A 16,956-nucleotide genomic window follows, 5' to 3' on the forward strand; every position below is an offset into this window, starting at 1 on the left:
ACCTTCTCTATTACAATATAGCAATTTAATTCACTGATTTTTTAATGATAATTAATTTATCATCACATATAAAGCTTTTTAAAATGAACAATTTTTTTCATAATATCTAAATTTTTTTCATAATATCTATTTATAAATTTATTATCACATATAAAGCTTTTTAAAATGAACAAATTTTTCCATAATATCTATTTTATAAATTTATTATATTTAATAAATTTAAAATAATAAACTTATTTTATATTTATTATCATAAAAGCTTTTAACTTACCCATACAATAATTTATTTAACAATGTCACTTTACTGATATCAATGTATAATTTAATTATAACCCTGCAAATCAAGAATTTGTACCCAGTTTTATATCTCAAACCCATCTCAAAATTTATATAAACAATTCATAACCGTACATATCAATTTTTAGTACAAAGTTTTATATCTTAGGCCCATCTCAAAACTCATCTATAAATGATTCAAAGTTAAAATATACAATAATTGTATTACAATATTATTTTAAATAACACAACTAATCACAATAATCAAAGAAGGCAAAATAGAATGATGCAACTTATCTAGTGCATAATTAAGATAAAAATAACTAGTATAAATTAATCAGAGCAAGAAGGATTTATCACATAGCCAATAGATAATAACCACCACCTAGACACACTTTCCTACATGAATTTCACCTCAAGTTAGGACAAGGCATGGAAAAATTTTCAATCTAGATTACTGAAACCACCTATATATCAACCAACAACATGAGAATGTTGCTCAGATGTACATGTCTACAATTTAATGCAGGGTAGGATAGAGTCACCATCCCAACGGTTTGGGTGATACAAGAGAGTTGAAGCTTGATTTGTACTAAAAATGCTTTCTTTCCAAGCCACCCAACTTGAGATAGGAGAACACCACCCTATTGTGCAGATGCACTAGCAACTGCTAAGGTAGTTAATCCATCATCCAGTGTAGCAGTTATGAGGACAAGTTCAAAACAAATATGCCTTTTGATTAGTGTGGGAGTTGAATATGTTGGATCCATAGCTCCTGAGGATAAGGAAATAGTGCTAAGGTTCCCTTTCTGGTTTAGATTCATCAAGAGCATGGGAATAGGCCTCTTAATTGTGTAATTTGGCAAGGACCAACCCTCAACCCTTTGAAGATAGAGGTGTATATCTTCTTCCCAATTGGATGGATGATTCATCATTGTGTTATATATGTATTCAAAATCCTATATTGGGACCCGAAACATAAGATGGTTGTGGTTTAGTTGTCTATAAAAAATTCCAGTACTTGGTTGAAGTCGTTATTCTTGGGCTATTAAGGCTTGTTCCACTGTTTCCACTATCAACTGAAGAAGATTTGATAGTGACAATATGATGGTAGAATTTGGGAGAGCTTGTCACTCTAGTACCAGTATGTTGTTTCACAAGGGGAATCAAGGATTGAACTACATCAGTCATCAGAGGTCGATAATCTGCTTCTAATTGAACACACATTGCTGCAATGGATGTAACCTGCAGGATGCACCAAATGTATAGGCTTCAAAGTCACAAGGTCATTCTCACACATCAAGAAAATACACAGAGACATGAAGATATTGAGTTTTCTAAAATGAACTTAGGTACCTGTATTAGTTCCTTCTTTGAGTACTACCGTTCCATAACAAGACTGAGTAGTTGCATGACCTTCTCTCTATCACCAAGGTATGGAAAAGCCTGACAAAAGAAAGTAAAGATTCCACTAAACAAAGTATGCAGAAAGACCAAGTATATATTAAAAGTAAAACTAGGTATCTAGAAGTGATCAATAGAGGGGAATTATTCAGTCAGGCAATAAAACGTTAGGCCTTCAAATGGTTAGGAAATGCTAGAGAAAATGTATTTGGAAGTGACTTCTTACCCAACAGAGTGCTCCAATCAACTAGTTATAACTCTCTTCAAAAGCTAGAGAATCTTGTAGCCATCTGATTGAAACCTTCTGCAAGGTGCAAAGTCACTTCAATATCTTTCAAGGTTCATAGAATGTTTCAACAGTAAAACCAACCATAATGCATACATTGGCAACATTCCAATACATGGCTTTGGCTACAACAAATTTTTTGTTATCCCATGCACTTAATGATTAGTTTATATTCCAAGGAATTTGATATAAGAAACTGATCCAATTTTAAATTCAACAAGGTTGTCCTTCTTCTGGCAGGGAAGGTTCCTGTGATTTAACTAGTTAGTTGAGATATTGCAGGTAGTCAAAGAAGGTGCTAAAAGGGACAACCAAGTCCTTTAGTTGTTAACAAAGTCTAAATTTAATTTTCCAGTGCCATCCTCCCAAGAATGAACACAATTGCCTAAAGACATGGGCTTATGTTTGATCCCTAACGTTCACCAGCTCAAAATAAAAGATCAGATTTGCTCCATTGTCAAGGGGGACATGTTGACCAAAATCTGAAAACTTCAATGGACTCAAGAAGCTATATTATTGATCAACTAAACTATGAATTATTTTCCCATTAAATGAACAGTTTAGGCTCAAATTTTGTAGATCAATAAAGGATACTTAAAAAATACATAATACAAGAGAACAATATAGATAAATAATCAATACCCAAGAGACGAGTATGTCTATAAGTACACGACCTATCAAAAGCTCTAAAATCACAACACCAAAGATGTAAACATCTGATTTTGTTGTCAGATGTCATGTCAAAGCATACCTGTAGTGAAATTTGTATGAAGTGATGAGATGTTAGGGAATAAACTTGTAAATTTAGCCATTTTATACTACTGATGTCAAAGAATATCATTTAATGTACGTTAAGAAACTTACTTTGGGTAAAAATATCCCTAGTTCCTAAAATTCAAGTGGATATTTCACCATTCAACTTTTTAGAAGCAAACTTTGCTAGCCCAGAATCAGACACGTTGGCATTATAATTTTTGTCAAGTAGGATGTTGTTGGCCTTAAAATCTTGGTATCGCTTGTGGAGTAATATTTTCATGAAGGTATTCAAGACCTCTGGCCCCATCCAGAGCTATTTTCATTCTTATTCCCCAGTCTAACAATGGTGGATTTCCTCGTGAACCTGTAGAAACAATCCATGAAACAACCACCATATGTTAAAATTGCAACGTTCCTAGCACTCTTATTGTTCAATATCAGATTTTCAATTCTTCTTACATGCAATTAATACCAATGATGGACCAATATTCCTTAACACAACATTTTTTATCTATAACTTTTTTGATGTCAAGTTTATTCGTGGGACAGAAACAAGTGCTTAGCCAGGTGCTTCGCTGCAAAGAAGTGACAAATGCTTAGCCAGGTGCTTAGCTGCAAGGAATTGTGTCCTTTGGTAAGGTGTTGTAGGATAAAGATAAGTCCCTTAATGATTGTTTCTTTGATTTTGATTTTTTAAAATATGTTTTTTGTGTTAAATTTTTAAAATTTACCACTATATAAATTTAAATTCTCATTTTATAAAGATGTTTTTTTTTTGAAGTAATTACGATGATAAGTTATTAATTTAAAAAACAAATGAATAAATTCAAACTTAAAAATAGTTGAATCATGTTATATATTTCCTAAACTTTAATCCTTCAACTTCTCTGTTACAATATAGCAATTTAATTCACTGATTTTTTTAATGATAATTAATTTATCATCATATATAAAGCTTTTTAAAATGAACAAAAATATTTCATAATATCTATTTTTATAAATTTATTATATTTAATAAATATAAAAATAATAAATTTATTTTATATTTATTATCATAAAATCTTTTGACTTACCCACACAATAATTTATTTAACAATGTCACTTTACTGATATCAATTTATAATTTAATTATAACCCTGCAAATCAAGAATTTGTACCCATTTTTATATCTCAGACCCATCTCAAAATTTATATAAACAATTCATAACTGTACATATCAATTTTTAGTACGAAGTTTTATATCTTAGGCCCATCTCAAAACTCATATATAAATGATTCATAGTTAAAATATACAATAATTGTATTACAAGATTATTTTAAATAATACAACTAATCACAATAATAAGAGAAGGCAAAATAGAATGATGCAACTTATCTAGTGCATAATTAAGATGAAAATAACTAGTATAAATTAATCAAAGCAAGAAGGATTTATTGCATAGCCATTAGAGAATAACCACCACCTAGACACACTTTCCTACATGAATTTCACCTCAAGTTAGGACAAGGCATGGAAAAATTTTCAATCTAGATTACTGAAACCACCTATATATCAACCAACAACATGAGAATGTTGCTCAGATGTACATGTCTACAATTTAATGCAGGGTAGGATAGAGTCACCATCCCAACAGTCTGGGTGATACAAGAGAGTTGAAGCTTGATTTGTACTAAAAATGCTTTCTTTCCAAGCCACCCAACTTGAGATAGGAGAACACCACCCTATTGTGCAGATGCACTAGCAACTGCTAAGGTAGTTAATCCATCATCCAGTGTAGCAGTTATGAGGACAAGTTCAAAACAAATATGCCTTTTGATTAGTGTGGGAGTTGAATATGTTGGATCCATAGCTCCTGAGGATAAGGAAATGTGCTAAGGTTCCCTTTATGGGTTAGATTCATCAAGAGCATGGGAAATGCCTAGAATGAAAGTTATGTATGCTAGTAGCTATACAAACTTCAATACCAATTTTATAATAATTTTTTAGTTTCCAAATATCTTCAATAAATGCTTCTTAAAATTTCAAAAATTTCCCCCATTATATCCAAACCTATTTCATAATTTCCACCCACTCTTATATCAGATCAAGGTTCTCTTGATGATACATTTTAGATTGTTGTAATGTGGATCATGATGCATGATCAAGATGCATTGAAAAATGTGTTCAAGAACTCTAGTGTATTATTGTAAGAATTATGGTCTTACTTATTGATGAGAAACGAGATTTTTCTAAAATATAAATTTAAATTTCTAAGTATATTCTTTGATTATGAGTGGATATTCTCTTATTGTATTTATATATATTTCCCCTCTAGAAGATAGTGAGTAACATGTCCACACCATATAGAAAAATGGGTAAAATCAAAGCACTCATAATATGTGATGTGAACATACGTTATCTTCAAGAAGGTGGCATAACTTCCACTATCTTTTCATTATTTAAAACGTTATATAAATACAATATTTATCATTCTATATTTAAATGTTGTTTTGTTAATGGTTATAAATCTTAAATTTCATTATTATTCAATATCTAATTAACTAGATACTTAAGCAATGAAAGTTTTAAGAACAATTATATTCTTTAGATTAATTTTTCAATTAGATGAAGTAAATAAAAACCATGAACAAATAATTACTACCATTAAATAAATTTCAAAACCAAATTTCAAAACTGCAAACATAATACTAGAATTCATCATATTAAATTACTAGAAAGAACACATTTTAAGCTAAATTAGCTATGGAACATGGTTGTTAGTAGATCACTCACTATCCATCCATAATGATTCTACTCAAGTTCCATTGACAAACGGGGATATCAAATAATAAGGGTGATTTCTATATGCAATATTCTTTAAAATTTAAGACTATGTGTAGAAACATTACATTAATGCATATTGTATTATTTGAAAATATTCAATAAATAATATTAAATGGTTATATCAATAACAAATAATGTATTAAAGAACTTATGGAATTTTGCGATGATAAAAATCTCATCAAAATGTGTTCATAATGTATGGTATTAAATGATAGTTGTCATGTCAACAAAAAATATAATTGTTGTTACTTGTTTATCATTAAAATTAATTAATTATATATATATATATATATATAATGAAATGAATTATATAACTATCCATGGGACTTTGGATTGATAGTGAATGGGTGCACTGTTAAGGCACTCCTTGCAATAGGTCACTGGTTCAAATCCCCCGTGGGTACTTACCTACCAAAAAAAAAGAAAATGAGTTATATACTAACCTATATACGTGAAACGAACATGCATAGATTTAAATTATACTAAGATAATAATAAATTGTATGTATTTATCAACCTTAACATCAAATCGTAAATATGACCATGATGCCTTCCATCATATTAATAAATATTATTGTCATTTTTATTTTCTTATTGTGTAGTCTCTTACCTAATTCTAGACATATGAATGTGTTTAGTCCATTTGATGTCTAGTACATAGACATAGTCACCTTTGTTACTTTCTTGGGTTATTATGTTTCATTTTTTACTCCATGGTGGGTTTCTTGTTAAGATGTTCTCTCCTTCCCATAGATCAGCCCCTTTATGTTTTCTTGATCTATTTTACTTATGTTAGTTAGACATGAATTTTTGAGATTTTCAATGCCCACATTATCATTTTGGGTACACATAAGTGTTCAAAAGGTTAAAATTTATGTTATCCTCTCCTTGTCTATCTCAAACACATGAAACATAGGTCATAAAATTATCTACATGCCCTTTTCACAGTGCCCTTTTCAAGTCATTCATATACCTACTAAGGATCAATTGATTATGAAGTTCAACCGATAGACAAGGTTTTGGGAACTCCAAATTTTCCTAAAGGGATATTTTCATGCCTTTTACACCCTTATGGATTTAGTTTTCTCATAAATAGCCTCTTTTAAACTTTATTTAGGTTCGCAGAAAAATATTTTGGCCTCTTAAATCTTACCAAAACACTATCATGTTTTTTCAAATATTCGATCTTAACTTCAATAACACTTGAACCACCTACATTTAGAATGTCCATTGCCAACCTCATAGAAATTACTTATCCCTATAATTTCTCTCTTCTAACTAGTCAAATTCGTTTGATTCTTTAGTACAATTCTTCCCATTCTTTATCCTAGTGTAGTTTGGATCTACTTCTTTTTCCTTGTGCATATTTATTAGATCCTCTCAAACCCACTTTCAAGAAGGATTATTAGCGCCACCTTCTATGGAGAGCATCTCCTAGTTAAGGGATAATTTTATCATGCAATTGGTATTATGATTTGTAGGCTTATTCTGCCTTTGTATATATATTTCTTTGTTTTGGAGACTTATAATTTTGAAAGAAAAATGGGGAGATTGTTTGATTTCCTTGAACAATGCCTCATGTGTTAGTAAAAATAGGGTCCACATCTTTATTTATTTTCTAATGGTATCTAGGATAATTTTCAATTACTCTCTCTAACTTAAACATACACATGGTATGACCCAACTTTATCACAAAATTATGTTCCTTCCCTTTTCCAAGTTAATAAGCTTGTTCCTATACTCTTTCCACGTGTTCATGTGGGATGACCTATAATTTCAAACATGTGACCAACTCATTTCCCATGTGGAGAATTATTTCTAGGACCTACTATATTTTATCTTAGGAGCATTATGACCCTCTTAAGAGATCCTTGTCATCTACCTCTAATTGTTACCTCTCAATGTAATAACAATGAGCCCATGTATGCATCTATGTGCCTCCTTGACAAGAGAAGGATCATGTAGGTCTTCACCATCTCTATGGATTTTCCTCAAATTTGTGGGTTTTTACTCAACCACTTATCACGCAGCTCCTAAAACATGTGACCAACCCAATATCATAATAAAAAATTGTTCATTGTGACAAATTACACTTGCGTTAAATGATTTTGTAACCTCCTATCAATGAGATTAGCACCTAACATATCTAAATATGGAAAGTGATTTTGATTTACCAACCCTTAAGGGATGTTATATTGTAGCCCTTCATTTTTTTGAATTAGATGTCTCTAGTTCTTAGTTAATGAATGATTATTTTGTAAATCCAAAAGAAAAATTAGTCACTTAATCTATTTTAGCTCTTGACCAAGATAAGTAAGTAGTAGTTTCCATTTCTTTCTTTTGTGATTTTCAGTGTGAATTAACTAAAATAATTTGAGACTTTTTTAGATTGTTTAGAGAATTTACAAGTTGGTTGTAATCTACCTTGTTGTCTATTATTTCCTATTCACATTGGAATTTGATTTTGTTTTGTAGCCTTAGAATTAATCTCACTTAAAATTTAAATTTCTTCTTAAATTATTTTATAGCTTATGTTAAATATCACCCATAACCATGTAAGGGCCATTCTTGGTGATTTTATAATTTGTATATTTGTATATAATTATTTTGTTAATTTGTAGTAATTTTTTTTTTTTTTTTTTTAACTATAGCGGTTATATTAATTATTTAAAACCGGTTGGGCCGAAACCAAAACAACCATCATTACAATATTCAAAATTCCTTTTAGTTGCAACTCCCCTTTTCCTTACATAGGTGTAGATTTACTCTAGATTATGGGATCAGGTTCCATGTAGGTTCTCCATCATTCTTTCTTAAGGCTCCTTGTGGCAGGAGGCATCCCAGGTTTTCTTTTGCATCTGCTTCCTTATTTGAGCCACGCAGAATATGTAAACGGAGATAGGAAGAGAAGTCTTGGAGCAGGTATCTCAGCCTTTGAAGTGTCTTGTTGAGCGCCATATTGCTGAAGTGGTCCTCCAAATTTAATATCTTTATAAAAAATTTTGAGTCCTCAAAGACTTGTATTTCCTTAATGCCTTTTTCACATGCTATCTGACATGCTTTTAGCAGCCCAAGGATTTCTGCCTAGTTGTTGGTTCTCTGTCCAAGTCCCCAGTTGAAGCTATCTTCACGAATACCCTCTGGGGAGTAGATCACTTTGCCTGCTCCTGCTGTCCCCAGATTGCCTTTGGAGGCACCATAAAAAAAGATTGTTCTTTTACCCTGTTTCCTCCACCAATATTGAAAATATGCATCAACTTCTCATAGTCTCCATACAAGAGTTTTACTAGGGAAAGTGGTGTTGTTTATGTTGTCTCGAAATATATGAGTTCCCATCCATTTTTTTCTTCTGGGAGAAGCATGTTATCGTTTTTAAGGGGATGATTGGCCACAGTCTCGAGGAGTAATGCTTTTGCTTTTTCCGCTACCTTCAAAGGGGAGTTCAGAATGCTGTTGAAGATCTGGTCATTTCTGGCGAGTCATATTTCCAGCAGACGTATTTAGGTACTACTTTCCAAATTCTATTCCATGCTATCTTTCTTTGGGTCATGTGAGGATAATGCGTTCTCTAGGTGATAAAACGGTTAGATACTTTGACTTGCGATGGGGCAGAGACATTGAGCCCTTGAAGGATGTAGTCCAAGAATTCTTGAGCAAAAGAGAAATCCACAAATACATGCTCCATGGTTTCCTCAGCTTTGTAGTAGAGGGAACACCGATGTGGCCCGTGAATACCTCTTTTACTCAGATTATCGTCAGTTAGCACTTTCCAATGCATTAAAACCTAGGTGAAGAAATTTATTTTGGGGAGACCAAGAGGGCCCCAGACATGTTTCCACATAGATGCAGTATTGGTCGAAGCTTGCTGTGGTTGAAAAGAGGTAAATCCATGCCTTGCATTGTAGATTCCAGTCTTTCCCCATCCCCATTTGTCTGTCAAACGCATGTGAACCAGTGCTAGTCCCGTTAACGCTTATTCTAGGAGGGTCTTTTGATTGCACATTTGATTTGGAACTTGTGGGATTTCCAAAGTTCACCATTTTCTGGAGTCATCCCATGTCGAGATATCTGCAAAGGTGAGGAATCCTTGTTGAATGGGCTAGTTCCAGATTTATTTGATTGCTTCATTTTTGCTCAAAGGCGACTATCCCATTATGCTGTCTTGCCACATCATTGTGTTTTTTCCATTTCCAGGAATGCGATACAAGTGCTTTTGGAAGAAATCCATCCCACCCCAGCAGAGATGCCATATTGACGTCCCTTTGATGTTGTTATCTATCTGAATGTTCCGTAGCGATGAGCCTTTTAGATATTTTTTCTTTATGACCTGACTAACAAGGTGTTTGCTATTTGAGAAGAGGGTCGAAGTATTTTACCTCCAAGAGCCAAATTGGAAAGGCCTTGGTCTCTTATTTGTAGGCCTCCTTCAGAGATGGGGTGTTTAATTGTATCCCAATTCACTAGGTGGAATTTTCTTTGGTTTCCTCTTCCTCCTCTCCACAGAAAATCCCTGATAAGTCTAGAGATCTGTTCCACGATCTTCTTTGGAGCCAAAAGAAAGGAAGCCTGATAAATAGGAAGGGAGGACAAAACAAATTTTATAAGGATGAGTTTGCCAACATTGGTGATCCATTGACCTCCACAAGTTGTAATCTTGGACTTAATTTTTCTTATTAGCTCTTTCCACACCGATAATTTTTTAGGGCCCAGGGTTATTGGTAACCTGAGATATTTGATTTTATCCCAAGAAGTGAATCCCAAAAAGCCTAAGGAGAGGGCTATTCTCTGAATTGCTTGTTGATCCACATTCTACCCGTATATTACACTTTTCCTTTTATTTATAAGAGCTCATTATATGATGCAGAAATTTTGAAGAATTACACTGTCAAATTTGGCTATCTTGATGGAGGCTCTGCCCAAACGAAGAGTATCATCTACAAATAGTGTGTGATTGAGAGGCTCTAGCCCTTTCATCAACCTGACTCCCGGAGTTGTCCCTACTTTCTTTTCAACTATCAATTTTCTACTTAATGAGTCTGCCATCAGAATGAATAGTAAAGGGGAGATGGGGCATCCTTACCTTATTCCCCTTGAGGCTTGGAAATAGTTTTTTGGCCTACCATTAACTAAAGGAGCTATCCATGGCTTTTTAGTACAAGCTTTAATCAAATTGACAAAGTTAGAGCTAAAACCAAAGGAAAGGAGGACTTTGTATAGGAAAGAAAGATTTCCTCGGTCGAATGCATTTTCCATGTCTAACTTTATGAGCATACCTTGCTACCACCGAAGATAACTGGAATGTATGACTTCTTACACCTATATTACATTGTCCAATATATGCCTCCCTTTGACAAAGCTGCCTTGGGTGGGAGAAATGAGTTTCCCAAGAAGTTGCTTGATTCTGTTTGCCAGCAATTTTTCAGGATTTTGTTTGATGCATTACAGAGAAAGATTGGCCTAAACCTGTCAAAAGTACATGGATTCACTTCTTTTGGTATTAATGCAAGGAAGGTAGAGTTAGTATTGCCTCCCACTTTGAATTTTTGATGAAAATCTTTAATCATCCTCAGAAGATTAGTTTTTATTATTTCCCAACAGATTCTATAAAAATGAATTGAGAAGCCGTCAGGTCTTGGTGCCTTGTCTGGTTCCATGGACCATATTACTTTACAAATTTCTTCCTCGAAGAAAGGTTTCATAAGACTAGTGTTGTCTTCCTTGCTTACCAAAGATGGAATATCGGAGAGAAACTCAGAGATGGCTTCTTCACTCCCATTCCCATCCTCTTTATACAGATTCTGGAAATGATCTTCTGCTACCTTTTTTAGCTGTTCTTTACCTTTGAGCACAGTCCCATTTGAGCAAGTTATTTCAAAGATTGATTTCGAGATAGTCGGGCTCTATATTTCCTATGGAAGAAAGAGGTATTTCAATCTCCAACTTTAAGCCACAGGCTACGAGACTTAAACCTCCAAGTCTCTTCTTCATGGTGGAAAGCGTGAAATGATTTGATTTGGGCAGGTTGTTCCTTTTCTAAATCTGAAGCAGAGATATCCTTACTTTCCAAATCCATTTTCAGATTTGATAAAAACTAAACTGTCTCCTTTTTGTTGCTGGTAGGAGAATTTGAGGGTTCTTTAATCCATTTTTTCAGAGCTCTCTTGGTTATTTTTAGTTTTTGCTCCTATACGAAGCTAGGAGATCTTGTCACAAGTATGGACCATGCCTCCAGAACAGTTTCCCTGAACCCTTTTTTCCCTAACCAAAGCAGGTTGAATCTAAAGGGGATAGGGCCCAAATTTTCTTCCTCTTCCAGCTGTAAGAAAATAGGTTTATGATCCGAGGCCAGCTTTGGGAGAATTTTCAAGGAGATCAGTTTTTTTCCTAGAAACAAAGAGCTCCATGCTAGGGAATGATCTAGGTGAGTAGAGATGTGTTCTACCCTAGCTCTATTGTTTGTTCAGGTTTAAAGACCTTCCTTCAGTTTGAATTCAAGAAGATCAAAATGAAGTATTAGATCCTCTACTAATGGAAACATTTGGTCGCTGCCACTATTTCCACCTCTCTTTTCTTTTGGATCAATGACGAGGTTGAGATCTCCAACCACTATTATATTCTGAGGGGAGTAAATGTCTAAGAAACCAGACAAGGTCTGCCATCATTATTTCTTCTTCGTAAGGTGGACTGGACCATAAATGTTGAAGAGAGAGAGATGAAAAACTTACTAGAGAGGTGTCGAAGTTCGGTGAATATTTGTTGTTGGGTCTAAAAGGAGCTTTCTAGTTGATACTTTTCCTCCGACCACAATGTTGCTAGGCCACCAGAGGAACATCTTTCACTAATGGCCTTTCCTACATTTTTTCCCCATTTTAATTTGTTGATATCTAGAAGGGTTTCCCCTTCAATATTAGTCTCTTGAAGCATGAGGATCTTGGGAGTTTCTATTTTCATAAGATCTTTGACTGCTTCAGCTTTCAAAGGGTTCCCCAAGCCTCTGCAATTCCAAGAGACTAGTTTCATTATTTAACTGGATTGGAGTGAGTTGATCCCCCCTTAGAGGGCCTTGTTATGGTGTTTCTCCCAATAAACATTTCAATGGTGGATTGGCCACCTTGCATGTTTTTCCTCTCCCCCTCTTCTTCCCTAGCTTCCTTATGAGATTTCCTTCCAACTCTTTTAGAGGGTCTCTCGAATGTCTCATCTTTCGATGACCTAGAGGTTTCCAGGGGTTTTTTCATTTTCATTTCTACATATGTAGATGAGGAGGAGGTTCTTGCTAGGGATTCAAGTTGGGTTACTTCTATGTTCATCTTCTCTGCTTCGAGTGAGGGAACTTGGCGTTCAATCTCCTCTATCTATGTTTTTTGAATTTCGATTGAAGTGCTGAGGGTCTCAAATGGGTTTATTGAGGCTATTGTCTTTGGCTATTCTCCCCTTTTTTCCATTTGAACCATTCCTTTTAAGGGAGTTCTAGACTCCAATGGTACCTCTTTCCCTTTATTCCTATTACTCTCCTTATTTTGGACTACTTTCTGCACCTAGATCCATTTTTCTCCTTTCGACTTCTCTAGATCTTCCTCCTCCTTTTTTTTGCAGTATCCTGCGAAATGCCCATATTCATGGCAATTTCTGCATTTGAATGGTAGCTTCTCGTTGTCTAACTCTTGGATATAATACCAGTCCTCTATTGTTAACTTTATGGCTTCAGGTAACCTTATTTCCAAGTCGGCTTCGATGCATATTATTTCACATGAATACTGATCCCTTATCTGTGCTCTGTCTATGATTTTCCTAGGGTGTTACCAATTATTTCTAGTGACTTCGGGTTCCAACAGTGCAGTGGAAGATGAGGTAGGCACACCCACACTGAAACTGTTGATGGCACATCTAGTGTCGGAACGAAATCTGGTGACGATGAGTTTAGATACAGACCCTGAGGTCGCATGAAATATGGTCCATTCCTAAAGATGATATTTTTGTCTTCTACTGAATCAAAAACAAAGACAAAAAATACCTTACCAACCAGAAAACTTTTGATGCCTTACTTTACTAGTGGTCACCAGTTCCTCTGTATGATCTAATATTCACCCTATGAGTGACATCAACTAAAGATTTATTGTTTAAAGGTATTACAAACTCATGTGCTGGTGTGTGTTCTATGTTATTGAAGCAACGGATCGATCAGATTGCCAATACATAGACAATAAGATGGAAAGACAACAGAGAAATACAATAAGCAATCACAAAGACACAAGAATTTTAATAAGGAGTCCACCCTATACTCCAGGGCTACGTCTCCGGTCCAGCTTTCAGTGGTGGAATTTTTTTATTGTGTCTTTATTACAATGCAGGGACTCAATGTGAGTTCTCCTGAAGTAGGTTTGCTTGGCAGGGTGGTTCTTGTATTCCCCAAGCCACTGTAGTACACAAACTCTTCTTCTTCCTGCCAGCTTTGTGACCCTCTGGTCTACAGTGGGGAGCCCAATATGGTGCTCAGCCCGGACAAATCCTCTATGGGATGGCTTGAATCTCTCAAGCCTCTAGTGCTCGATGTTGCCTCTGGTCAGCTCGGCACTCTGTCCTCCTTCTGCTTTTGCTTCACTGTCTTCTTCTCTAATTTCTGTTTCTCAGTGTTAAGTCCTCCTCTCGAGGTTCGCTCTGACTGACTCGAATGTCTTGTTTCTTTTCATTGTTCATGGTTTTTAGCCATTCATTCCAATGCCTGTTCGGTTCCTCTTTCACCTTTGTCGATTCACCTTCTGCAACTGTGCTTTGAGTTCCCTGTTTGATGTCATCATGAACTCTCAGGGAGTGGCCACTTATCCTCCTCTAAATACCACCAACCTGATTCGTCAGTTCGTTTCTTCAGTTACGTCATGGATGAAGTATTTCCTCCACCGTGGCGGTCAAACGGATTCCAAATCTTTACAAATCGTGGCGTATTCCTTTGTCGATTCTGCTTCCTCCATCGGGCTTGATCTCAGCCATCTGATCTGGGGCCTCCATATCCAACGCCATATGCACGTCTCGCGCGCTTGACTTGCTCAACTGTTAGCAAGAGATCAATGGCAGTTTTCTCTCAACTCCACTTGCCACGCGTTGATCCTTGAGTGAGATTGCTTCGCTTCCATCCAAAACTGTTTACCATTTGAGGGCACCCTGATCAATATCGCTGATTTCAAGAGCATGGGTCCCACCTTTGTACATTTAGTGCTTTAGCCTTTTTGCCCGTGGTTCTCCGGTTCCTAACGCGACAAAGTGCTTAAGCCTCCCCTACTTCGGCCCTGTTTGCCAAGTGATGCGCGATTAGGGGCTACTTTGACCTCCTTTTACCATCAAAATCAACCTCCTTTTCCCAATCTGGGGCTCCTAGGGGCTACTTTGACCTCCTACGCAGTCTCCATGGGCCTTGATCAGCGCGCTTTGACTAAGGTCCTCGTCGTTCCATGCTGGCTGCCATTGCCACTAGTTTAGGGGTGTTTTTTATCACGGTTCTGAATTCTTAGAGATTTGTCCCGACCTGATACAATCATGGTTCTTTGATAGTCTTTTATGGATCCAATTTGGATCACGGCCTTCCCACTGAAAAAGATTTTGGACCACCAAAAGTTGGTTTTCTTTCAAGCATCAACTAAGTGAGGATACTGCTGCCTCACTTGTCCAATCTCAATCCACTTTGCACTACTCAGCTTCAAACCTTTGAGTCCAATTCTGAGGTACTCAACATCTCCTCTGCGTGTCATGCCACCATCCTGTCCAAGACTGTGTCTTCCTGCAGTTCATTAAGATATTCAGGTAGCAGGTCATCAATAGAAGGCAATTGACTTTGCTCTTCGGGATCCTTAATCATTGAAGGTTCAAAAAATCTCAAGCAATCTGCGTTTACGACTAAGTAGATGTGCATGTAAGCTGGCAGATCAAGGCAAAAAGAATTTTCACCAATCTTCTCAAGTATCCTAAAAGGTCCATACCTGATACGCTTTAGCTTTTTACCTTCACCTTGCATCTTGTCCTTGCTTATATATAGCCAGACCTGGTCTCCAACTTGAAAACTATGCTCCATCCGATGCTTTTCATGCCTAGCCTTGTATTTGGCTTGGCTCTTTTCCAGCTGTTCCTGTACTACCTGGTGGATCTCTTGGATCTATTTAATGGACCTAGTTTCCTTGTCCAGATCACTTTGTCCATCAACCATGCTATCTTTACCAAAGACAAAATCCAAAGGGGACCTTGGTATGAAACCAAAATAGGTCTCAAAAGGAGATCTCTATGTAGAAGAGTGTTTGGCTCTGTTGTAAGCATGCTACACGTAACACAAAAGTTCATCCCAAAGCTTAGGATGTTTGCTGCAATATCCCTTGAGTAACTGGATCACTGTCATGTTAACTACTTCTGTCTGGCCATCGGTTTGTGGATGAAAAGCTGTGCTTTTATTCAGTTCAGTGTCCATCATTTCCCACAGACTTGACCAAAACTTCCCCACAAATCGGGTGTCTCGATCAGATACAATAGAAGTGGGTAATACAAAATGAACCCATACATGTTCAAAGAATAATTTTGCAGTTTGTTCAGCTGTAATCTGTTTATTACAAGGTATCAAAATACACATTTTGTTGAACCTATCCACAACCACATATAGATAATCATGACCTTTCCTAGATTTAGGCAGTCCTCCAACAAAATCCATGGAAATGTTGAAAGGTAAGAAGGCTATAAGAAAGACCTGTCATTGGATGACTAAACTTGCATGCCTGTCCAAACTTACATATACCATATTATTAAACTTACATATACAAGAGATCTTACAAGCAACACATTCAATGTTTACAAAGATAGATGTGTCCAATATTCAAATATTGGGATTCTTTGGTGATTATTCATTAAATGTTGGGGAAATTTAGGAAGAACAATATGATTGAGTCTTATTTTTGAGGATGTGAAAAGAATGATATTTGTTGTTTAACTCAATATCTTTATTTCTTGTCCACATGAAACTCAAAATCTAATTCCCTTTCAAAAAAATTATTCAATTAACTATTGGTTCTTGGATTTGAAGAAATTGAAATATGGTTTAGTTGCAAATCTAAAAATAATAAAAATAAATTGCTAACTCCCATGGCATCATCAAGTGCACACAATTTAACTATACAATTATTTACATAATATCAATGTAGGTTTATAACATTCACATATACTAATATTACGTTAATATAATATTGCATACACCTTGATCAATACAAACAAATTGATAATAGTAAGTGGTTTAAAAATCAAATATATCTTTATACAATCGACATGCAATTAATACCAATGATGGACCAATATTCCTTAACACAAACAAGTGCTTAGCCAGGTGCTTCGCTACAAAGAAGTGACAAATGCTTAGCCAGGTGCGTAGCTGCAAGGAATTG

The sequence above is a fragment of the Pinus tabuliformis genome, chromosome 8 (assembly GCF_031772625.1).
Source record: "Pinus tabuliformis cultivar Carrire ecotype Pingquan chromosome 8, CPIR1, whole genome shotgun sequence".
Taxonomy (NCBI): Eukaryota; Viridiplantae; Streptophyta; class Pinopsida; order Pinales; family Pinaceae; genus Pinus; species Pinus tabuliformis.